The sequence below is a fragment of the Peromyscus californicus genome, unplaced genomic scaffold (assembly GCF_007827085.1).
Source record: "Peromyscus californicus insignis strain IS unplaced genomic scaffold, ASM782708v3 Scaffold_9__1_contigs__length_137607984, whole genome shotgun sequence".
Lineage (NCBI taxonomy): Eukaryota > Metazoa > Chordata > Mammalia > Rodentia > Cricetidae > Peromyscus > Peromyscus californicus.
The window spans coordinates 120175821-120199060 of NW_026294617.1; the positions used below are offsets into that span (position 1 = coordinate 120175821).

Consider the following 23240-nt stretch of genomic DNA (forward strand, 5'->3'; position numbering starts at 1 on the left):
ATTTTCCTGTATTAAAACCACATGGAATAAAAGTTCAAATATTCTGTCCACTTACTAAGTAATATTATTTAACAAATACACTTACATTAAAATGAGCTAGGCATGATGGTTCATACCTTTAATCCCAAAGGGAAGCTGAGGCAGAAGGATTGCAAGGTTAAGGGTCAGTCTGGGCTATACTGCAAGGCTATTATCACAAATAATTTAATTAAGTACATAAATCACAACACATCTACAATACAAAGACATCACAGGGTTGTGTAAAGATGGTTAAATTGTCACTCCCACATTATAAACTCTGGGCAGGTTATTCAATCTTTAAGAAGAACTCAATTTAATTATCTATGAAAACTGAACAACAGTATTAGTGGCCTTTCAGAGCTATTTGGTAATTCAAGACATTCTAAGAGAAATTTCAAGTATAATTTTGACTCACTAACCACTTAACAAAAGCATTACTAAATTCTAAAGGTGAATAATGTTATCTTCTATTAAAAAAAAAAAAACACTAGAAAAATAAACTAGCAAAACAAAGTAAATACCTTCCTGGCCACTTTTTATCACATCATAATACATATTAGGCTTGTGAAGACAGTATTCAGAATTGCATATATATTTTTCATGGCTACCCTGTCTGATAAGTTTGGTTGGCAATACAAAAACAGAGAATTATTAACAGAAAATATCTCTAAGCTATGTCTTAAAAACCAAGAAGGTGCCTTTATAATTAAATATCAGTTAAATAAATCCAATCTACATTTAAAACTTCCCAAGTTATGTTTTAGCTACTTTTACTCATCTAATTAAAGTAATAATAATGGATATTAATCTAATTGCATTGCTTTGAACATTATTAAGTTCTGAGAGGCAACCATATATTCCCTTTGAGAAGAGTTTAGTTTGTTGATGAGATGGAAAAGAGGAAGATATTTCACTGTGCAGCATGTTTACCTACGTCTGGAAATACAGAACTAATGAAATAAAAGACTGACTTTCATTTCCCTGCAAACTCATCACACGTGTATAGATATATGAGTAAGTACTATTTAAATTTTTGGTATATTACCTTTTACATCTAATTCTTAATCTCTAATAAAAATATGTATCATGCAAAGTAGGAAGAAAGGTGAGCTAATGGTACCATCTTATACAAAAGATGAAGGAGCTGACTTGTATTAATTGATTTCTAACATCCTTAAGGCCAAGATCTCCTTGACATTCTGACAAAACAAAATACTATCAAAAAAGATTTTTTCACATGCATGTCTATAATATTTCTATACTATATCCCATGTATCTCATCCAAGCTAATTCCTGAAATGTTCCTATTGGCTTTAAATTTAATTTTATCTAAGTGTATCTAGGATGATATTATCTTGAGCTAAAATACTGTTGAAATTTTTCAGTATTCATTCATTCATTCATTCATTCATTCACACATACATTCATTCACACAGTGCTGGTGATAAAACTTAAGCTTCACATGCTAGCCAAGCCCCACACCACTGCGCTACATCTCCAGTTCCTTCAACATTTATAATCCACTGTGAGTCTCATCATTTTAGTTTCCAATTCACCTTAGGTTAGGTGTTGGAAACACCATCCATATGATGACTACCAAAGAATAAGAGTCCTACTCTACAGGCTTACATAAAACAGACTGAAGCAAAAAATACTTAGATGAAAAAAAGCTTTAAATTAATCCAACTCTACTAGGTATTTTTATTTCAATTCTTGTAAGTTCATCAGAAAATATCACAGAAATTAATTTAATAAGTTCTTGGATTAATACTATACCATAAACCACAAGTCCTTAAAATTTCTTGGTTTTATGGTATTCTTCGTATTTCAGTAATTTTTTCCTTATTCTTTGCAAGCCAAAAAAAAAAAATCCAATAGTTCTGTTAAATAAATCGTAAGTTCTAACTATCTTAATATCTGTGTTTTAACAACCTAGTCAATGGTATACAGTAACAATACAAAGTGAAACAAAAATGTAACATTTATAGAACAAAAGGCTGTTAAAATAAAAAGATAAAAACAGCTCACATATTTGATGTGAATTCTTTGACAGCCCTTACTTACTTCAACTCTGCTTTTCAGATTGTTCTCCATAGTCCAACAATATCAAGTTATGGGAAATTACTTTGAGAGACCATTTTTCTTGGCTCCATCACCATGCACGTTATACCTTTGGGATATACCACCTCTCTGTCTCCAACTACGTCTTCCAAGTTCCTTCTTGGCCTGGGTAACTTTTTGTTTCAAAGTTCATGATAGCCTTCCTGGGAAAGAATTTCCTGCCAATGTTCTTCTTTAGGAGTTAAATGATTCTCCTGTGTGCTGGTACCATGAATCTTGTTTAAATCCTTTTCCCTTTTGTTATCTGATCACTCCAAAGACTAGGAGCAGTTTGAGGGCAGGGTTATATTTGGCAGATAAACTTTTTAAAAAGAAAAAGATTTGCCATTTAAAATTAGTTTACACACACACACACACACACACACACACACACACACACACACACACACACACACGAATTAATGAACTCATGTTTCCCTCTTTCTGATAAAAAGAATAATCCTGGAAGCTCAGAAGCAAACTAGGATTCCACCATCGGAAAGTCAGGTATGAAGTTTGACTGATAACAGGTTGGCTCCCTCTTCTTTTTAGTAACCATATTTTTACTCCACCTTTTTCTATGACATGAATCAATTGCCTTTAGGACAGGAACCAGGGATGTACAAAATATGGCCAATAACTTAAAATAAACAAATGTTCCAGATACCAGACTCCAGACCCCCAAAAGGTTAGAACACCCTCCACCCCGCCTCGGCCTTTTTTTCCAGCATACTCTCACCATGTAGCCCTGGTTAGTCTGGCACTCTTTTGTAGGCCAGCCTAGCCTCAGAGATCCTCCCACTTCTGCCTCCAGCATGTACCACCACTACCCTTTTAAAACCTTTTAGTTAGAATTAAAATTTTTAAATTTTAGTTAGAATAAACTGAAAGTTTATTTTTAAACAACCATAATTTTCTTACATTTACAATAATTGAAATACGGTATTTATCCCCCCCCCCAGAAAAAACTAAAATCAATTATAATGCCAGAAACTACTCTTAGGCAATGAAATAATACTCTTAACCTGAATAAACTAAATTAGCTACAGGAAAATAGTTCATAAGCGGTGGGAAATCCTTGGTGGCAACTTCTGCCTTAATATTTTCTGTTGTGGGAGGAAGACCTGACTGTCTACACCTACCTAAATTACTAGCTTCATGCTTTTATCCATTAGTTCAGAACATCTTTCTACAAAAGTGCAGTGTAGTGGTATATACCTATTATCCCAGCACTTGGGAGGCAAACACAAGAAAACTGAGACTAACAGGTCTACCAGCAAGCAGTTCAAGGCCTGCTTGAGCTACATGGTGAGACCTTATCTAGAAAAACAAACTGGCAGGGAGTTGTCTAGCATGTCCCAGGTCCTCAATTTTTCCCCGCCACCACACTGTAAAACAACAACAAAAACAAAGTTGGATCCAACTTCTAATTACAAAATCCCTTTTAAATTCATTAATATGCTCTGAAAGTATGAGAACAAAAGAGGAAAATGAGTTCATGAGCTAATTCTAGACATAAAGCTAAACTCTCAACTGTGTAGACTATCCACCATCACTGAGTATACATGAAGAAGAGCCACATTTTGCCTGCCTTTTATCACTGAAACTGTATGCTTAGCCACTCCATTCTAATAAAAAAAAATCTAAAATCTGCTGTTTACATTCTAATTTTATTTTGTTTTGCAAAGGCTCAAGTGTTTTTTTAAACCACTAATCTAAGTCCAACATTACCAAATGATTGACCAAACTGTTTAAAGTGTTTTAACAAGGTTTTCATTACCAATCCAACCTATTAATATTTAATATATATTAAATTTTCTGTCATCTTTTATCTGTAAAGCAACATTCAAATTTTAAAAATGTGAATTCATATGTGAAATTAATGCCCTAAGAATCATCTTTACAACTGAAATGATTAAGTAAGGAGGTTTTAATTGGCAGAACAATAAAAACTAAATGAATAATACAGAAGACAAAAATTACAAGGCTTTTCAAAGGAAACAAAATAAATTTTAAAATGTAAGTGAACAGGTTAAGTAAGAGACTAGAGTTAATTAGTACATCAGACAGATAGCTGAGGAAAACAAATTCCCAATACAGAAATAAAAAAGTTCATCTGAATTACTTTCATTAAAGAAAATTGCTGCTTTGACAAAAAAGACTACACTATTTTTCCATTTGACAAAGATTTTGTCCACTTGACAAAGATTTTAAAAAATCATACTGCTCACTATACACAGCTCTAAGATTAATAGCCTTAATAGAAAGTTACTAATATAAATAGAAACTTAACAATGATTCCTTTTGCTCTAGTAATTATAGAAACAAAATAAAAGAAAATAAATAGTAATGACTGCTAGCTAAAAACACTACAACTATAAAAGAATTGATCCTCACCAGCAAAAAACAAAAATAATCAGGATGCTATTTAAGTGCCAACAAAAAGTTTACAGAATAAAAACCAATTTCTCTTATTTATGGGTTCCATTAACCCACTCACAATAGTTATATCTATCTTGGTATTCTGCTAAGTGTACACAATATTTTTATTTCAAATGTTATGTTTAACATAAGAATGGAAAAAGATATTAAAACAATCATAATTATCTCTGGGTCAAAATATTAGTAGGGATTTTTACTCTGTTCTTCCAAATTCTACATATTCTGTCTAGCTTTTAGAAATAAAATTTTCCCTAATCTTTTACCCTTCCTAATAAAGACATTTCTTAAAAGAAACAAAAGGCAGCATTCACTATTTCACTTCTGTCAAATTTAAAAATTTATAATGGTATTTTATACCATGTATTTGCTTTTTATAGTTAAGCTTTTTGATTCAACGCATTTCTACTGTAAGAGGTGGAACTACACATTCTTCTCTAAGTAGACCATATCACTGCCAGCCAGTTATTTCAAATGAAGAAATGTGTTGTTTGTTTTTAAAGTTATATTTACCAAATACATACATTATGAAACAATAAAATTCTGGTTTTAGTCTAAAACATAAATTGGCATTTTCAATCTACTATACTTCAATAAATTCACAATGTAGTTAAGAAAACATTGAAATAAGAACAGGACCAGATTTGGAAAACAAAATGAAGACTAAGACCTGCCGCTTGTGACCAAGTACTTAATTAAGAAAGAGACAGGAAAGGATGTTAATGCCTCACTGGCAAAGTTCCCAGAGAAGTGAAAAGGCTGTTACTTCTACTGTATTTCAGAAATATGAAACAGTCTGACCTGACAGATGCCAAGAAATGTCAGAACACCCATGAAAACACTGGATGTCATGATTCATATACTGTCCTGACTACCAGGATTTAAAAAATCATTGGTCTAATCCCCTTGACTGTAGTTTTAGGCAATCAGGTTCAAGGCAGCCAAGCAAATAATCTATGATCACAAAGAGTCAGCAACCTGGCTGGTGCAGCAGAGTGGCCTTCTGACTCCTAGTCTGGTGCTCTTTTCTGCTATATCTTCTTTAATGAGGGCCCTTCGGAACACTCACTTACTATATTTGAACTAAGCCTTGACCTAAATGACTTGCATTACAACTTTCTTAAGTCAGGGACACTGGCAAACATAGGTCTTCCCCTCTTATTTCACTCTAACCCATCATTTTATACTTCAGAGGCCTGATCTCAACTAGGAATCCAACTTCAGTTCAAATGGTAGCCTTATTAGGAGCTATCCAACACAAGCATGGTATACCATCACTTCCCTCTTCCCAATTTGCTCATATAAAAAATAGGGTTTTCCTATTTTTTAATTTTAACTACTTATTAGAAACAATATGCAGTAGTGAAAATACAAAGATAAAAGTGACCTTTTTTAAGTGTTCAATTTATTTAAGAAGAAACACATGAAAGCCAGTTTCAAAACCTTCACACAAATGCAGGCTACATAGTTATTTAACGAAAGTCCATGTTAGAATGTAACATGAAGAGTGATGCACTCAAAATCAGAATGGTCATGTATAATTCTAATATTCCAATCATGCTAAAGCTTCAATTTCCTCATTATTATTATGACATTTCCTCATTATTATTATGACCACTACCTTAATATACTATTTCTCAAGTCTAACAGTGGTTATACCCAGAACTAGGAGATGTACTGACTGGGCTGGAGAGATGGCTCAACCATTTAAGGCTAGGGTCACAACCAAAATATAAGAAATGTGCTTTCATAGCAACAGTGCCACTCCTGGCACACAGTCCTGAAGCAGACAGTACTGAGTACTGGGTTTCTACATAATACCCACCCTCCCATTATCTTTACTAAGACAATACTTTTGGTTAGATGCATCCAAGTGTACAGATAAAATCTTCACTTCATTAGCCTTTCTTGTACCTACAAACAGCCATATAGACAATTCTTGTTAAAGAGAACTAACCCCTTCTTCAGGGTAGTGCTCACAGCTGCTTTTCTATTGCCTGGAATAAAGATCCAAGGCCTGAAAATGTAGCAACCATCTGTGACACTGAAGTACAAATAGGACAAAAGCCAATTCACCATGAATGACAGAGCAGAAAAAAGGCTCAGTCCTAGAAATCCTTATTCGTCTGGTACACAGCTCCTACACTGCCTACCCTTGGACTCTAAAACAATTATTATTCACATATAATCATTGTACACATTAGTTTCTTTTGACATTTTCATACACTTATCACATACTCTGCTCATATTTACCCCCTATAAATTCTGACATCCCTTTCCCTACTCTTGCAGGTCCCCTTCCTCTTACAAATAGTCCCTCTTCTATTTTCATGCCTGAGGTATTTAATACATATGTGCTTCTTATATATAGACTCTATATGAGAGAAAACACGGTATTCTTCTGAGTGTGCCTTATTTCATTTAACATGATAATCTCCATTTCTATTCATTTGCTTGCAAATGACATAATTTCATTCTTCTTTGCAGCTTGAGTAATACTCCACAGTGCATATATTTTCTTTATTCATTTATCTACTAACAAACATCCAGGTTGACTCTGTAAATTGTGAAGGAGTACTGCAGTAAAAAGGATGTCCAAGTTCTCTGCTGTATGTCAATCTGGAGTCCTTCAGTTATATGTATTCAGAGGCACACCTGGATCATATGGTTATTCTGTTTTCTTTCTCCTTCCTTCCTTCCTTCCTTCCTTCCTTCCTTCCTTCCTTCCTTCCTTCTTCCTCGTTTTTTTCAAGACAGGGTTTCTCTGTGTAGCCTCGGCTGTCCTGCAATTCACTATGTGGATTAGGTTGGCCTGGAATTCAGAGATCCACCTGCCTCTGCCTCCTAAGTGCTGGGATTAAAGGTGTGCACCACACCATACCCTGGTTTGGTTATTCTGTTTTCAATATTCATATTGACTAGCATAGCAACTATACTAATTTACATCCCTCCACACAAATAGTTTATAATAGTTCCTTTTCTTCAGCACCATACATAGTGACTTGGATATAATAAAATACACAGGGCCTCACCTACCAATTTACGTCTTTAATTTTCACTATAAGTAAATGGAAATTCGGGGCAGAATTTGGCAACAAAATGATAGTCTGATCTGTACTTAGGAAGATGCAGAAAAGTCCATTATGAAGGGAACAGTATTACTGATACAAAGGCATTGAATTATTCCTCACTCCTCTCATTCTGTCTCTGGGGTAGCTCTTTGACTAACTTTACTAACAGTGTGTGGTAGAAGTAACAGCAATGTGGTGTTCAGGAAAATTTTCAAGGTTGATCTTAAGATTCAAAGCTTCTGCTTATACTCTTGCAATTTCAAATGCTATATAAAACCTAGGTTCTTCTACTAGCAAGAGCAGGGAGCTCTGGAAAAAGATTCCACACAGACAGAGTCCACATAGAAAAGAACAAAGTATTCCAGTTGCTCCAGCTATTACAACTGAGATTGCAGACATTGAGCCCAAAGTGGACATTCCAGCTTGCCACCAGCTGACTGCAACAGAATCAGTGAACCCAGCTCAGACCAGCAGAAGAAACACTAATGTTCTTCCACAATCACAGGATTGTATACAGAAAAAGACCTATGAGAGAAAAGCTATGGTTAATCCAGGTCTAAGTAGTTTCTTTAATTACATCTAATTACTCTTTGTGGATCCTCAATGGAAGCATCACCATTTAATTTAAGGAAAGGGATTGTTAATAATACTATAATAGAAAATGTGGGAGCCCGTTCTCAGGTTCCTCGTGGCTTTACCCAGCAGGTCCGCATAGAGGATGCTTAGACCACGGGCCTAAGTGCAGGTGTCTGGGATGGTCTGCACTTGGCTGTGCTGGGGGAGGAGGTCTTTTGCTCCACCCCTTGGCGTCTCTATAAAAACCCTGGGGCAGAGACAGTCGGGGGCCGTTGGAATAGGTTCCAGGCCCTCTCGAGGCTATCCTTTATTTTCTATCTGTTTATCTCCGCGATATTCTCCGCAATAAATCCTTCTATCTAATATTTCCTGCTGCTCGCACTCAAGAAAACTCTGAGGAACTGTGGGGGTGGTTGGGTAAATGCCCCACAAGAAAAATAACAAGCAATGCGATATTAGTTTTCTTAACATCTTCCTGTAGCTAGAGTTTTTCCTGCCTGGCCCACAGTCAGGACAAAGCTGTCACCCACCAGTCCCACAGCCGCTCAGACCCAACCAAGTAAACACAGAGACTTATATTGCTTACAAACTGTATGGCCGTGGCAGGCTTCTTGCTAACTGTTCTTATACCTTAAATTAATCCATTTCTATAAATCTATACCTTGCCACGTGGCTCGTGGCTTACTGGCGTCTTCTGCTTGTCATGGCGGCGGCTGGCAGTGACTCCTCCTCAGCCTTCCACTTCCCAGAATTCTCTTCTCTGTTAGTCCTGCCTATACTTCCTACCTGGCCACTGGCCAATCAGTGTTTTATTTATTGACAAGTCAGAGCACACATTTGACATACAGACCATCCCACAGCATCTTCCCACACACCATCTTTATGAGGACATGGACTATACATTTCTACCCCAAAATAAAAGATACATACTTGATACTTTTATAAAATACATACAAATACTGACTAAATGTTTTTAATAGATGCTATTCTGGACACTAGACATAGAATGGTGAAAAGACACAATCTACACAGTACAATCTACAACTACATGGGTAATTTCATTTCAATGACAATATGGATCATTTTAATCTTCTCCCTTTGCTTATTTATAAATTCCCACTCCAGTGAGAAATCTGGCTCATACTGTCCATCGCTCCTTTAATGTACAGCAGTACAAACTGTTGAACTCAACAAGAGCATAGTGGCTGCATGGTGATCCATTTTTCTGCAAACTTACCCAATAAAAATCTACTTTAGAAACCATAACCTTTATACTTAAGGAGTATTATCCAATGGAAAGACGAGTCACAACTAAAAACTGTGTGCATGTATACAATAGAGGAAAAGAACAAGGCAGAGAAGAGGATAAAAAACACACTCAAACTGTAGGTTAAAATGTTGAAGAAAGATTGGTAAGAGACTCTGTGGAACTAATATGTATTTTAAAAACTTGAGCAATGATTAGGAATTATCTAAAAGGAGAGACAGAAGAGCTACCCCTTCATGAACTAAAATAGAAGTCAGAATTACCATATCATTGGTTCTTGAGAAGATGGAATAGTTACCTTTGCTCCTATCTACTAAGTAGAGCAAAATAACACATACTCCTAAGACTATATGAAATGGAAGGAAATAAGCAGACCAAATAGGGAATTCTAGTCATGAGGAGGATTCTGCACATTCTCCTTATTGTAGATTTCTCCCTCCAAAGCCAAAGGAAGAAAAAATTAAATGGATACAGACAAATAAAAGAGACAAACAACAAACCAACAAGAAGATCCTGTGCTTTGGCCAGAGAAATGCAAAAAAGATATCCCAGTAGGATGTAAAGTTTTTGATGCTATTAATCCACTAATTAAAAAAATTAATAAAAAGAAAATCATTTAAAATCATATATATTATTACATTCTGAATATCTGAATAATTCAGAATAGGTTTACTTTATTTTTGACAATACTGTCAGTAGTTACATAATCATAATTGAAAGCACATTCCTCCTAAAGGCAGTTGAAGAGAGTCAGAGGGGGCTAGAGAGCTGGCTAAGGGAGTAGTTAAGAAAATTTGTTGCTCTTGCAGAAGACTCAGGGCTTGTTTCCCAGCACCCACATGGTGGCTCATAACCATCTGTAACTCCAGTTCCAGGAGAGCCAATGCCTCTGTGGCACCAGGCACACACACCGTGCACACACATACTACATACATACATGCAAAACACTCATATACAGAAAATCTAAGTTTTTTTAATAGAGAAATGTGGTGGTTTGAATAAGAATGGCCCCCATAGCATCATCATATATAGAATGTTTAGTCACCAGGGAGTAGAACTCTTTGATAGAATTAGAAGGATTAGGAGGTATGACTTTTTGTGTCACTGGGGGTAGCCTTTGAGGTTTCAAAAGCCCGTGCCAGGCCCTGTCTCTCTGCAGATCGAGATGTAGCTCTCAGCTACTGTTCCAGTGCCATTAATGTCTCCATGCCCTCACCATGATGTTAATAGACTAAGCCTCTGAAACTGTAAGCAAGCCTCCAATTAAATGCTTTCCTTTATAAGAGTTGCCTTGGTCATTTTTTGTCTCTTCACAGCAATAGAACAGTGACTAAGACAAGGGGAATTCTGAATAAGAAAACCTAAATTCTAGTCATAGTTCTATCATTGGTTTAGTGTAGGATTTTTTTTCAAACACTTCAATTGTTTCTTTTCTAAGATAGTGCTAAGTTCAGCTACATCAATTTCAAATTATTAAGAATTTGAACAAGATAATGTGAAAAGTTTGAATGTCACAGAATTCAAGGTGGTATTATAAAAACTTCCTCCTTAATATAGTTAGTATAAAATATGGAGCAAGGCTGGGCCTGGTGGCACATGCCTTTAATCCCATCAGTTGGCAGGTATAGACAGATGGATCTCTGAGAGTTCAAGGCCAACCTAGTCTACATAGTGAATTCCGGGCCAGATCAAGGCAACATAGAGAGACCTTGTCTCAAAAACAAAACACAGCAACAAAGTGGAAGACAGAGAGAGAGAGCCCTAGAAACCTTTCTATCATTTCAGAATCTCAGCCCACTTCTAGGGAGCCTCCTTTCATTAACTTATCTTTAGGCAAACCGTTCCTAATTACTTGACATTTATACACTCAGGCTAACTTAGCTAACAGCATGATTCAACACAACCCAATGACTTCCTAGAGTACACTCCACCACCCTAATTCCTAGAATCAGTTTCTCATTTCTAGCTGCCTACATACACCTCACTACATAAGCTGTTTTACAGATTTTAAACTCCTCAATAGTCTTTCCAAATCCCCCTATTTCTGTTAACGATACCAAAGTCCTCAGTCATCCAGTGTCAATCCTTTGTAATGAGCTTTTATACTTTCATTCCTTGGCTCTCCATAGTCAATCAATAGGCAGATACTATATTAGCCACTTTTCATTCTCTCTGCAAAGATTCTTGATACATTATTATAGTCAAAGGTGCAACGTGCTAAGAAAATATTCTCTAAAATTTGTCACTGTTCAATTTAAGACTTAAAATTTAAGTCCACTTAAGGAAAAAACACACAGTCTAATAAATCATAAATTTAAGTCTCAACATGTTTACACTTAATCAAGTGTTTTCATAAATCTCTATCATTTTTACTTTCAGTGACATTTTTAGAATGGTATGTATGTTCCCAATATCGATTCTCATTTTGTTAAAAAGCTTATGTTATGGTTTTGAAACCAGAAATCAATGTTTTTTCTTTAATGGCAATTTGGACTGCATTCTTCTTTTCCCCCGCTTCACTACTGTACTTTCAGCAGCTCTCAAGAGGGTGATTCATGGTTCCCATCAAGTCCCACTATCCTTGCCTTGGTATTTAATACTCAAGAACCATCTCTGCCATATTTAATCTTCATGAGAAAAGAAAATATACCAGTTATTATTAAATATGTTGCTAATTATTATATGACCAGACCTCAAAATTACTTTGAATACAGCAGATGTTTGTAAGTATTCATTAAATGAATTAGCATATTTAGAAGTAAAAAGAAAGAGAAAAAGAATCACACTAGCTCATCAACTTTTCCATAAGCAGTACTCAAAAGAAAAGCCACACATGAGCAATAGTATACTGTATCATTAAGCAGAATAAAGTTTCTAATGTGACACATTCCATTGTAGGTGGAGCTGAACAACAAAAACTTATAGAGAACCTGCTAATACCCACAACTAGTTTCCTTATTCTTATTCATATAATACAAGAATTACAGGTTTAACGGGTTCAACCACACAAACCAAATTAGAGGATAACAGGTACGCCACCATTGTGTATGTGGAAAATATCAGTAGACATTATGTGTGGGGATGGGAACGAAAAAACAGGGCTAAGGATATAGATCAGTGGTAGACTGTTTACCTAGCATGAACACATCACTGGGTTCAATTTCGACCACACAGACATATAGACACACACACACATACAGACATACATACATACATACATACATACATACAGACAGACAGACAGACACACACACACACACACAAACGAAAGGGGGCAGAATAATAAATACTATATCCCATATGCTACTGAATTTTAAGTGGGTTTCCTTCAAACACAAAATAGAAATGCATCAAATGAAAAACAACAATGATAGACCCCAGAACACTTGCAATTTTAATATAAATTACATAGATTATTTTTGTCATTATCTAGTGTTCTGACAAAGAAATATGAAATGAGATTAAAAATGCCTTCCCATAATATTTTAGTTAGAAAAATATAATGAGGTAACTCGTACAAAAGCAATCCAGAATAGGCAATAAGTGAATGAAAAAACAATTCTCTGTAATAACCAAGGACATACAATTAACAGTATATCATTTCTCCAAAATAATTGGGAAATTTTAAAATATAAACTTGCAAAAAAAAACTATAGTATAGAAAGCAGTTTGGCAGTAATTATGAGATTAACTTGACAGTATTTATCTTTGTAGAACCTGCAATTCTATCTAGATGTGTAATAAACTGAAAATGAAAACAAGGGCTGGGAAGTTGGCTTAGCAGTCAAAGCCCTGAGTGAGGGGAGGGGGGAGAGATGGGGGGAATGAGAGAAAATATATATAAAATATAAAAGAAATATCTGTTATGTCACAATTTGTAACAGGAAAAACACCATAACCAATTTATATAATCATTACACGAAATGAAGATTTATAATATATAAATGAGATAAGAACAATATTGCTAAGTGCATTAAATAAACATATATTCCCTTAGATAAATACTGAAAGCAATGTTACTTTGATTATAGCATAATAAATCAAATAACCTACACATGAAGCAGCTGTATTAATATACCAAATCCAGCAATAATTATAATGTCCATCAACAGTGAAATAAACAAATCTGGCACAATCCATACAATATAATTTTACTCAACAAAGTTGAATTATTAATATATGCAAGAGCATGGTATATTCTTAAAAATCAGTATTTGAGTGAAGGCTGGGCCCCTAGCAAAGTCCGTATTATATTGATTCTTTTCACAGAAAAATTCCAGAAAATACAAAGAACGGATAGATACAGAAAGCCAAAAAAAAAAAAAAAAAATGCCAGAAGCTGAGAGAAAGAAAATAATGGCATGAACATAGGATTACAAATGGTTACACAAAAATCTTTTGGGGTAACGGACATTTTCATTATGTTGATGATAATTTCACAAGCATGAAAGTATGTCAAAATATCAAAACATAAACATATGTAATTTGCTGCCTACCAATTATTTATGAATAAAGCACTTAAAAAAAGAAAGCCTTTTTCAGTTCTTTCAAAAACTTACTGTAAACAATTATACTTTCTCTGTATTAATAAAATCAAAGTGTTAGGGCTGGAGAGATGGTTCAGCAGTTAAGAGGACTGTCTGCTCTTCCAGAGGACCTGGGTTCAATTCCCAGAACTCATAAGGCAGCTCACAGCTGTCTGTAACTCGTTTCAGGAAATCTGGCACTGTCATACAGACACACATGCGAGCAAACCATCAATGCACATAAAAATAAAAAAAATCTTAAAAAAATAAAATCGAGGTGTTAAAAGCACATACATTCTAGAGCTAGTGTTCGTGGCCATGTCGGTGCTGTGGTTTGGGCAAGTGTCTGTCAAAGTGTCAAAGGCCTGGTCACTCAGGTGATGCTATTGGCAGAAGGTGTGCCCAGCATAAGACTTCAGGCCACTGAGAGCATGCCCTCCAGGGACCTGGGGAGTCAAGTTTCATTCCTCTGTAGTTTCCTAGACATGAGGCTAATAGTTTATTCTGTTACATGTTCCCTGCAATTACCATCTAGCACACCCACAAGAGGCCCAAAGTAATGGAGACTGCAGATCTTAGACTAGAACTTCCAAAATAGTTAGCCAAATAAATATTCACCTCTTAAATTATGTCAAGTATTGTTATGTAAAAAGGAAATAAACCCAATGGACAAATCACTGAACATCTCCAAGTTTCATGTTGCTGTCTGTAAAATGACTGTAAGCTAAATTGACACTTCTGTCAAATTTCATAACAAAATACACTAATATTATACACTAATAGTCCATGCTTTCTGGAACTCTCTCATGCTATAACATGGTAAATCTCATGTTATAAATCAAATCACACTGTGAAGGAGGGGAATATTTACCAGAAAATACACAAACTTCCATTATCATTTAAAATATAAAATAACAGAACAAAGAATATTGCCTTAGACTTACATAGAACTATTTCTAAATTCCAATTGGGATACCTTACTATGTAACATGGACACATAACTTCACCTCCCCATCTCACTATAAAAATCAGTAACAAATTAACACATATCTCTTACCTTTATTTTAAATCAAAATCAGTATATGCATGATATATAAAAGTCATAATTAAAGTAACTATTAATAAGAAAGTAGTGATTTAAATCATGAAACTTTTACAGTCTTAGATTTTATAGTATTACATAGAAGTAATTGCCATAGCATTAATTAAAACATAACTACTGACTTTAAAAAGAATTATTCAGCTGCTCTGTATGGATGAGGAAGGTTAGGCAAGTGTGGTGGTCTGAATGAGAACAGCCCCATAGGTACATATATTTGAATGCTTGGCCCATAGTTAGTGGAACTATTGGGGAAGGATCCGGAGGTATGGCATTGTTGGATGAGGTGTAGGTGTGTCACTTGGGGATGGGCTCTGTGGTTTCAAAAGTCCATGCAATTACTAGTTAGCTCTCTGACTCATGCTTGTGGGTCAGGATATAAGCTCTCAGCTACTAATCCAGAGCCATGGCTGCCTACAGCCATGCTCCCTGCCATGATGGTCATGGCCTCACTCTCTGAAATTATAAGCCCCAATAAACTCAGAACTATCAGTTGCCTTGGTCATAGTAGATTTTTATTTATTTGTTTGTTTGCTTATTTATTTATTTATTTTTTGGTTTTTCAAGACAGGGTTTCTCTGTGTAACAACCCTGGCTCTCCTGGAACTCATTCTGTAGATCAGGCTGGCCTCAAACTCAAAGATATCCGCCTGCCTCTATCTCTGGAGTGCTGGGATTAAAGGGGTGCACCACTACCGCCCAGCTGGTCATGGTGTCTTAACACAGCAATAAAAAAACTAAGCAACAATACTTAGGGTGTTAAGAACAATTACATAAAATAAGTAATGCTACATTTCATTTAATCTGCACAGTAAACCAACAACAAGGCAAAAGGGGGGCAGGAGTGTTTATAATTATTATTATTTTTTTCCAGTTTTGGTTTTCTGAGACAGGGTTTCTCTGTGTAGCTTTGGCGCCTTTCCTGGAACTCACTATGTATCCCAGGCTGGCCTCGAACTCGCAGAAATCCACCTGCTTCTGCCTCCCTGTGCGCCACTACTGCAAGGCCTATTTTTGTTTCATGAGCCTAGTCTTTAACAGCTGAGGTATCTCTCCAGCCCATATAAAAATCAGTAACAGAAAATCTCTTGCTTTTATTGTAAATTAAAACCAACATATGAATGATACATAAAAGGTGTTCAGTAAGTTCAATAATTAAAATAACTATTAATAAGAAAGTAGTGATTTAAGTAATGAAACTTTTACATGCCTTAGATTTTATAGTAATACATGAAAGTAACTTTCATTTTATTTTTGTAAGATGATCAGATAAATGTTTTCCCACAGACATTTGAAAAATTTATCTTTAATAAATCGATTTTTACACAGTGTAGTACTGGATCTGTTCTTGTTTTGGGGGTATAAAGTTTCCTGTGTGTGTGACAGCCCTGGCTGTCCTGGAACTTGTTTGGTAGGCCAGGCTGACCTCGAACTCACAGAGATCTGCCTGCCAGTTTCCTGAGTGCTGGGGTTAAAGACATGTGTCAATATGCCTGGTCTTAGTCAAGATTTTTAAAAGATATGAGTTTTTTTTTTTTTTTTTTTTTTTTTTTTTTGGTTTTTCAAGATAGGGTTTCTTTGTGTAGCTTTGCACCTTTTTCCTGGAACTCACTCTGTAGCCCAGGCTGGCCTCGAACTCACAGAGATCCACCTGCCTCTGCCTCCCAAGTGCTGGGATTAAAGGTATGCGCCACCACTGCCCAGCCGATATAGGAGTCTTTAAAGGGGCATAGCTTTTATACCAAAGAAAAGGACAAAATATTTCAAACGGCAAAAACAATGCTATAGAATTAAACACAATTTGAAGAATAAAGCCAACAATTAGTGAACAAATTTTTTTCCCACAGTTGTGGTGGTTTCAAAGAAAACAGCCCCCAAAGGGAATGGCACTATCAGAGGTGTGGTCATGTTGGAGTAGGTGTAGTCTTGGTGAAGGATGTGTGTCACTGTGGGGCAGGCTTTGAGGTCTCTTTCCTCAAGCTTCATTCAGTGTGACATCAAGCTGACTTCCTGCTGCCTTCTGGTCAAGATGTAACCAGCACCAATCACATGTGCCTGCATGCTGCCATGCTCCCTGTCATGATAAGGGACTAAATCTCTGAAACTGTAAGCCACCACACCTCAATTAAATGTTTTCTTTGTAAGAGTTGCAGTGGTCATGGTGTCTCTTCATAGCAATACAAAACCCTAACTAAGACACCAGTGGAAACTAAAAAAGAAAAAACCATGAAAACCATGCTACTGAATTTTCAATTGCCTTCCTCCATAGCTGCTCAACTTAAGCTGTCATCCCAGAAAGGAGCATGAAAATGGTTGAAGCCCTTCAGGTGGTAAAACTCAGTGGTCTACCAAGCAAAAAGAATAAGCAAGAGCATAAAACAAAGCACAGCTGTTCTTTAAAAATGCATATTCCTTACTTCTTTGTTGTTGCTTTTTTTTTTTACCTCAAAGAAAGAAAACAATACAAAACCTCCCTTTTCACGCTGTTGACCAAGTTTAGATACAGCAAATAGATCAAGGCCATCCACAATTATTAAATAATTTGTCTGCCAGAAAAGGAAAAGAAAATCACACAAACATGACTCTGGGCAGCCTTCTGAATGAAAAATAGAACAACTTCCTGCTTTCATGTATTTGGCTCTCATTATCCCACACTCCTTGAACTTATTACTGCTCTTCAGATACGTAATTTAAATGTCTTAAATTTATTTTTATTTATGTGTATGAGCATGCAGGTGTCCATGGAGGCCAGAAACGGGCAACAGGTCCTCGGGAACTACAGTTGCAGGCAGCTGTGAGCCACCTGATGGGGATGCTAGCAACCGCATTCACATCCTCTGAGAGCAGCAAGTGATCTTAACCACTAAGCCATCTCTCCAACCTGCCGTTTAAATCTTAACTGATAGCTTTTTATGATTGTCTCAGCAAGTGAACTTAGAATCTAGAGTGCCATTTTCTAAGTCAGTAATATTAATCACGTCTATGTAAATTTAACTTTAAATTTAAAAAAAAAAATCAGTCCCTCAGTCACACTAAGCCTTATTCTGGTGTGACTAACCATGTGTTCCTAGTGGCTACCATACTGAATGTTATCAATCACAACAAGCATTACTGCTGGACAATGCAGTTCTAATGGTTAACGGCCAAGTCCAATGTTTCTTTCAATACATCATATAGTTTTTAACAAATATAACATAACCTGGCAAAGGTATGTACTGTAAAGTATTTGATTTTGCCTTTTCCTTTCAGACAGGGTTTCAATGCATTGCCTTGGCAGGTCTGAAGATCAAAGCAATTCCTCCACTTCAGCCTCCTAAATGCAGGAATTACAGGTGTGAGTCTCTATGGCTAGCAAATATTTTATTTGATAAAGACTAATCACTATAATGGTAAATGTAGTTCTACTAACATATCCTGTTTGCTTAACAGTCTTGAAAAGCAATAACATGAAAACAAAAAAATGCTCATAGCTCAAGAGTGGCTTCAACTCACTGATTTTCTAGGCACTTCCCAGTTCCCCAGTCATTGTCATTCCCATACGACATTCACCAAATTTACCTTCAGCTGATTAACTGCCTATAAGTTCTGACTTTTGCTCTATACTGTATGGGCAGTTACACATATATTATTAAATAATAGGGTTGACTTATTTGGTTGAATAATAGTTTTCTGAGCCATAAGTGGTGTGCTTTATGGCTCCATAAGCCCTAATTGCTCTTTCTATGTAAATAAAAGTTCTGGATAGGAGTTTTTCATTTGATGTTTAGTTGGCAATACCTGGGTAAGAAGTGAGTGACGCAAATGCACAAGTCCTAACAATACAACTTTGGAAATTAACAGCAGAAGTTTCTCTCGGGACAACTGAAATAATAATGGGTCTACTTTAATTTCATGACACTTTATTTCATTTGCTCATAATCTAAGTGCATGTATTCTAAATTACTAAATAAATAAATTGTACTCTAGCTTATATATGAAAGGAAAAAAAGCTGCTGCAAGCATAATCAGATAAAATGCTAATATTCAAATAGTCAATTATGAAATTCTGGTTTAGAAACATTTTAATGAATTCTGCATTTGCTGTTTTTGTTATTTCTGCAGTCGAAAAATCTACATAAATGGACAATATCTATTTAAAATAGATCTTTTCTTGATTACTGAAGGGATTTTTCTAAATATCTACATATACTGTATTTTTAAAAAAATCAGCTGTTTTCTCTGCTCCACATAGTATTAGTACTAGCTCATTAATTTTAATTGTAGTAATAAGAGCTAAAAAAGAACCCACCAACCAAAGCTGGTGAGATAAAAAACTGGACTGTGAACTGGTAAGTCTTCCTTAGCTCAACTACTGCAGTGAACCCAAAGAGAACCCCTGCAGAGGCTTGTTATAAGTATATCACAGATAGGCAAACAGACAGACAGATGGACAGACCGACCACCACCACCAAGGTAAGGATACAGGAAAAACAAAAGCTTAATTTTCGATTTCTATTTTTCCCCCACTTTTTATTTTTTCCTAAAGTGATAACCTTTATTATGCAATTTTTCAATGGGGATACTGAGGGCAGAAGAATCCTAAAAGCATGGCTTTTGCTTATGAAAATTATTCTCAGAAGAGATGGTGAAGTAGCTCACTGGTAGATTGCTTTCCAGTATGTGCAAGACCCAGGGTTCAATCTCTAACACAATTAAAAAAAAAAAAAACAAACAAGCAGTAAAACCACTCAAGGTCTGCATATGTTCATATGGACCCAAAGTCAGTCTCTTATGTAATAATATGGGAAAACTCAACAGAGAGACAAAAATTGAGATTGGATCAATTTCCTCATATTTACTATTAAAAAGAAAAATAAAATATTTATTATGCACACATGCAAACACGCACGCAAGCGCGCGCACAGACACAATTACTATAACCCTTAGAAATAAGGGATTTTATTATTTTGGTTTATGTATTTCAACAATAATTCAAGAAATAAGACTTTTAAAAAACATTAAGAAATACAGGCAGCAAATTCAAAAAAGATTTAACAGTATCTTTTAAAAGTAATTTTACAAGTCAACAAACTGGTACTGGTATTAGTAAAAAGCAATGAAACCCATGATTTCAGAGAGTACCACTAATACAAATATGCCCCATTTTTCTATTTCTGTCAAGATGACACGAGGCTGTTGTCAAAATGCTTCTCTGTGACACTGAAAACATTCAAAATATAAAATTTCTAAGAAAATTGTTTTAAGACAGCAATGTGGAAAAAGCACTAGACAAACTGTTAATAATTAGCTGATGTTTTTCATACCTGAGATGAATCCTGCAATTCCTTAAAGAATGTAGTATCTATTCCCTTAACCAAGAGAATGGTTACAAAATATGACTTCAAACTCATACTATCTTTTCTATGAACTTTCAAAACAAAAGAATCTACAAGTTTATATCTTAATATACTAAAGCTCAAATACACCTATTTTTTACTTCTCATTTGAAAGTATTACATGAAAATTTATATAATACTCAGCTAGGAGGTGGTGGTGCATGCCTTTAATCCCAGCACTTAAGAGGCAGAGGCAAGCCGGGCGGTGGTGGCGCACGCCTTTAATCCCAGCACTTGGGAGGCAGAGGCAGGCGGATCTTTGTGAGTTCAAGGCCAGCCTGGTCTAGATGAGCGAGATCCAGGAAAGGCGCAAAGCTGCACAGAGAAACCCTGTCTCGAAAAACCTAAAAAAAAAAAAAAAAAAAAAGAGGCAGAGGCAGGTGGATCTCTGAGTTTGAGGCCAGCCTCGTCTACTAAGCAACAACAACAACAAAATTATGTAATATTCAACCAACTGTAACGCTGACACTTCTCCATCAGGCTGTAAGCAAAAAAATAAGGACTCAGTGTAGGAAAGCATTTTTTTTCTCCGTATAGAAAAACCCTGTGTATACCCAGTCTGTCCTGGAATGTAGACAACACTGGCTTTGAACTCACAGAGATCCACAAGCCTCTGCCTCCTGAGTTCTGGAATTAAAGGTATACGTCACTACAACCAGGTTTAGGAAAGCCTCTTTAAAAATGATTTTCAAGCCATACTAATACATTACTTCATCAAGTGTAAGCAGAAATATAATTTATAGGGGACTTTTGGCCTCATCTAAATTGACAATATTGAAATAAATCAAATTCTTTTCTAGAACAGTTCTACAGAATTTCTATAATAAAATATATGATAATCAAAGTTGATGCTATCCAATATAACAACAGCCACTGGCCAAATCTGACTGTTGAGTATTATTGAATTTCACCATTTAAATTTTAATAGCTACACATTAGCTGACAACTACTGTACTAGATATCAAATGATCATGACTAGATATAATAAATGATTACACAATAGTCATTTTCTACATAATACATTTTTATTATTTTAGAGTATACTCCTACCAATAGAAAATTAAAAGTTAACTGCAAAAGAGCCTAAGCCAGGTCAGAAGATGATCGGCACAGGAGATTATAGCTCTACATTTATTTCCCTTTAAGACAAGATTTAAGATGTGGAGGTGGAAAAACAGTGATATTAATAATGATCTTGACCCCATGTAGCCCTAGGCTATGTTAGTATGCTAGTTAACAAAAAAAATTACTTAAATAAAAAAATAAAAAGTAAATTATATTTGAAACAGAACTTCACAGAATATATGTGTGTTCTGTACAAAACACACACACACACACACACACACACACACACACACACACACACACACACACACAGTGGTTTTTCTGTTGTTTTGTTTTTTGAGAAAGGGTCTCACACTACATCCCTGGTTGGCCTGGAACTTCTTATGTGGACCAAGCTGGTCTCAAACTTAACAAGATCTGCCTGCCTCTGCCTCCACGGCGCTGGGACTAAAAGCACACCACATCTAGCCAGTATTTGTTTTTTTAAGCCAAGTGCTATTACAGAGCATAAAAGTTTTAAATATTCAAGTTTATAAAGTATCAAGTTCTAATATGCCAAATTATTTCAGAAAGAGAAATATTTCACAAATTTAATGATGTTTAAATTCAGTGTCTATAAAATCTTCAGCGGTGCAGAGTAATGTCTTTATTAAGTCTTCACATTCAGCCATTACCCACTCAATGGCTCACCAGGGCTCCTAATTTAACCAAGTAAGTACTTCTGACAGAATATGTAACAAAAATCTAAAGTCACCAAAGGAAATGACCAAAGTGCTTTTCATGGATAGAAATGTCAGATGTATTCACAGAAAAACAGTTACAGAAGTCTAATGATCCATCAGGCTACACTACCCAGCTATACATCAAGTGCTAGGTTCTAGCTGGACAGAATAGTGGGGGTTTTTAGAAGGTCTAAGGCTAGATGAAACAAAATCAAAGCTGAGTTTCAGGAGTTTCTACTGCTTGTTTTGGGCGCTGGCAATAGAGCTGGCTTTTAGAAAGTCACATATTGAGCAACAGGAACAACAAAACAAAACAAAAATGGAATTATATACAGTAACTTTCCTTCCTTAAAAAGACAATTTTAGCGGAAAGGCATAATGAAAGAATGGCTATCAGGTTTTTAAAGAGCATAGAAGGGAAAAATTAAGGTTAAGGCATAGGAATGGCACCATTAAGAAAAATATTGCATTTGCCATGATAAAATTAATGTAAACAACAAAAATAAAGTAGAGCATCCTTTTCCTTATTATTCTGTATTTAATTCTGAAATGCTAGGATCACTGAGTGGTAAGATATGAAAAAAGAAAAGCAATGGCTTACAACTTGGGAGAGGGCATGTTGGGAAAGATTTGAAGAGATAAAGGGGGAAATGGAAGGTGGACAAGATACTTTGTCGCACACTTATATAAAATTATCGAGAATAAAGGTTGTGCTTTAAATGGTTTAGGAAAGCTTGTTAGATGCCAAGTGAAAACAAAATTTACTCTTGGGCTTTAAAATATCTTTTTATTTAAGCACTGACAGACCTTTAGTCCCTGAATTCGTTTGAACTGTTTCCCAAAGGCTCATGTGCTGGAAACTTAGGCCTAGTGGGTAGTGTTGAGGCAGCCTAGAAGAGGTAAACATGGTCATGAAGAGTGTGTCCTGTGACTAATGACAGCTGGTTATTATAAAACTAGTCCACTCCACATATTTGGT

General features: G+C 35.7%; 1 protein-coding gene across 2 annotated transcripts in view; it reads right to left on the reverse strand.

The window, feature by feature from the left end:
* Pkn2 (protein kinase N2) overlaps positions 1–23240 on the reverse strand; it is a 114853-nt gene that overhangs the window by 77540 nt on the left and 14073 nt on the right. The window lies entirely within an intron of this gene.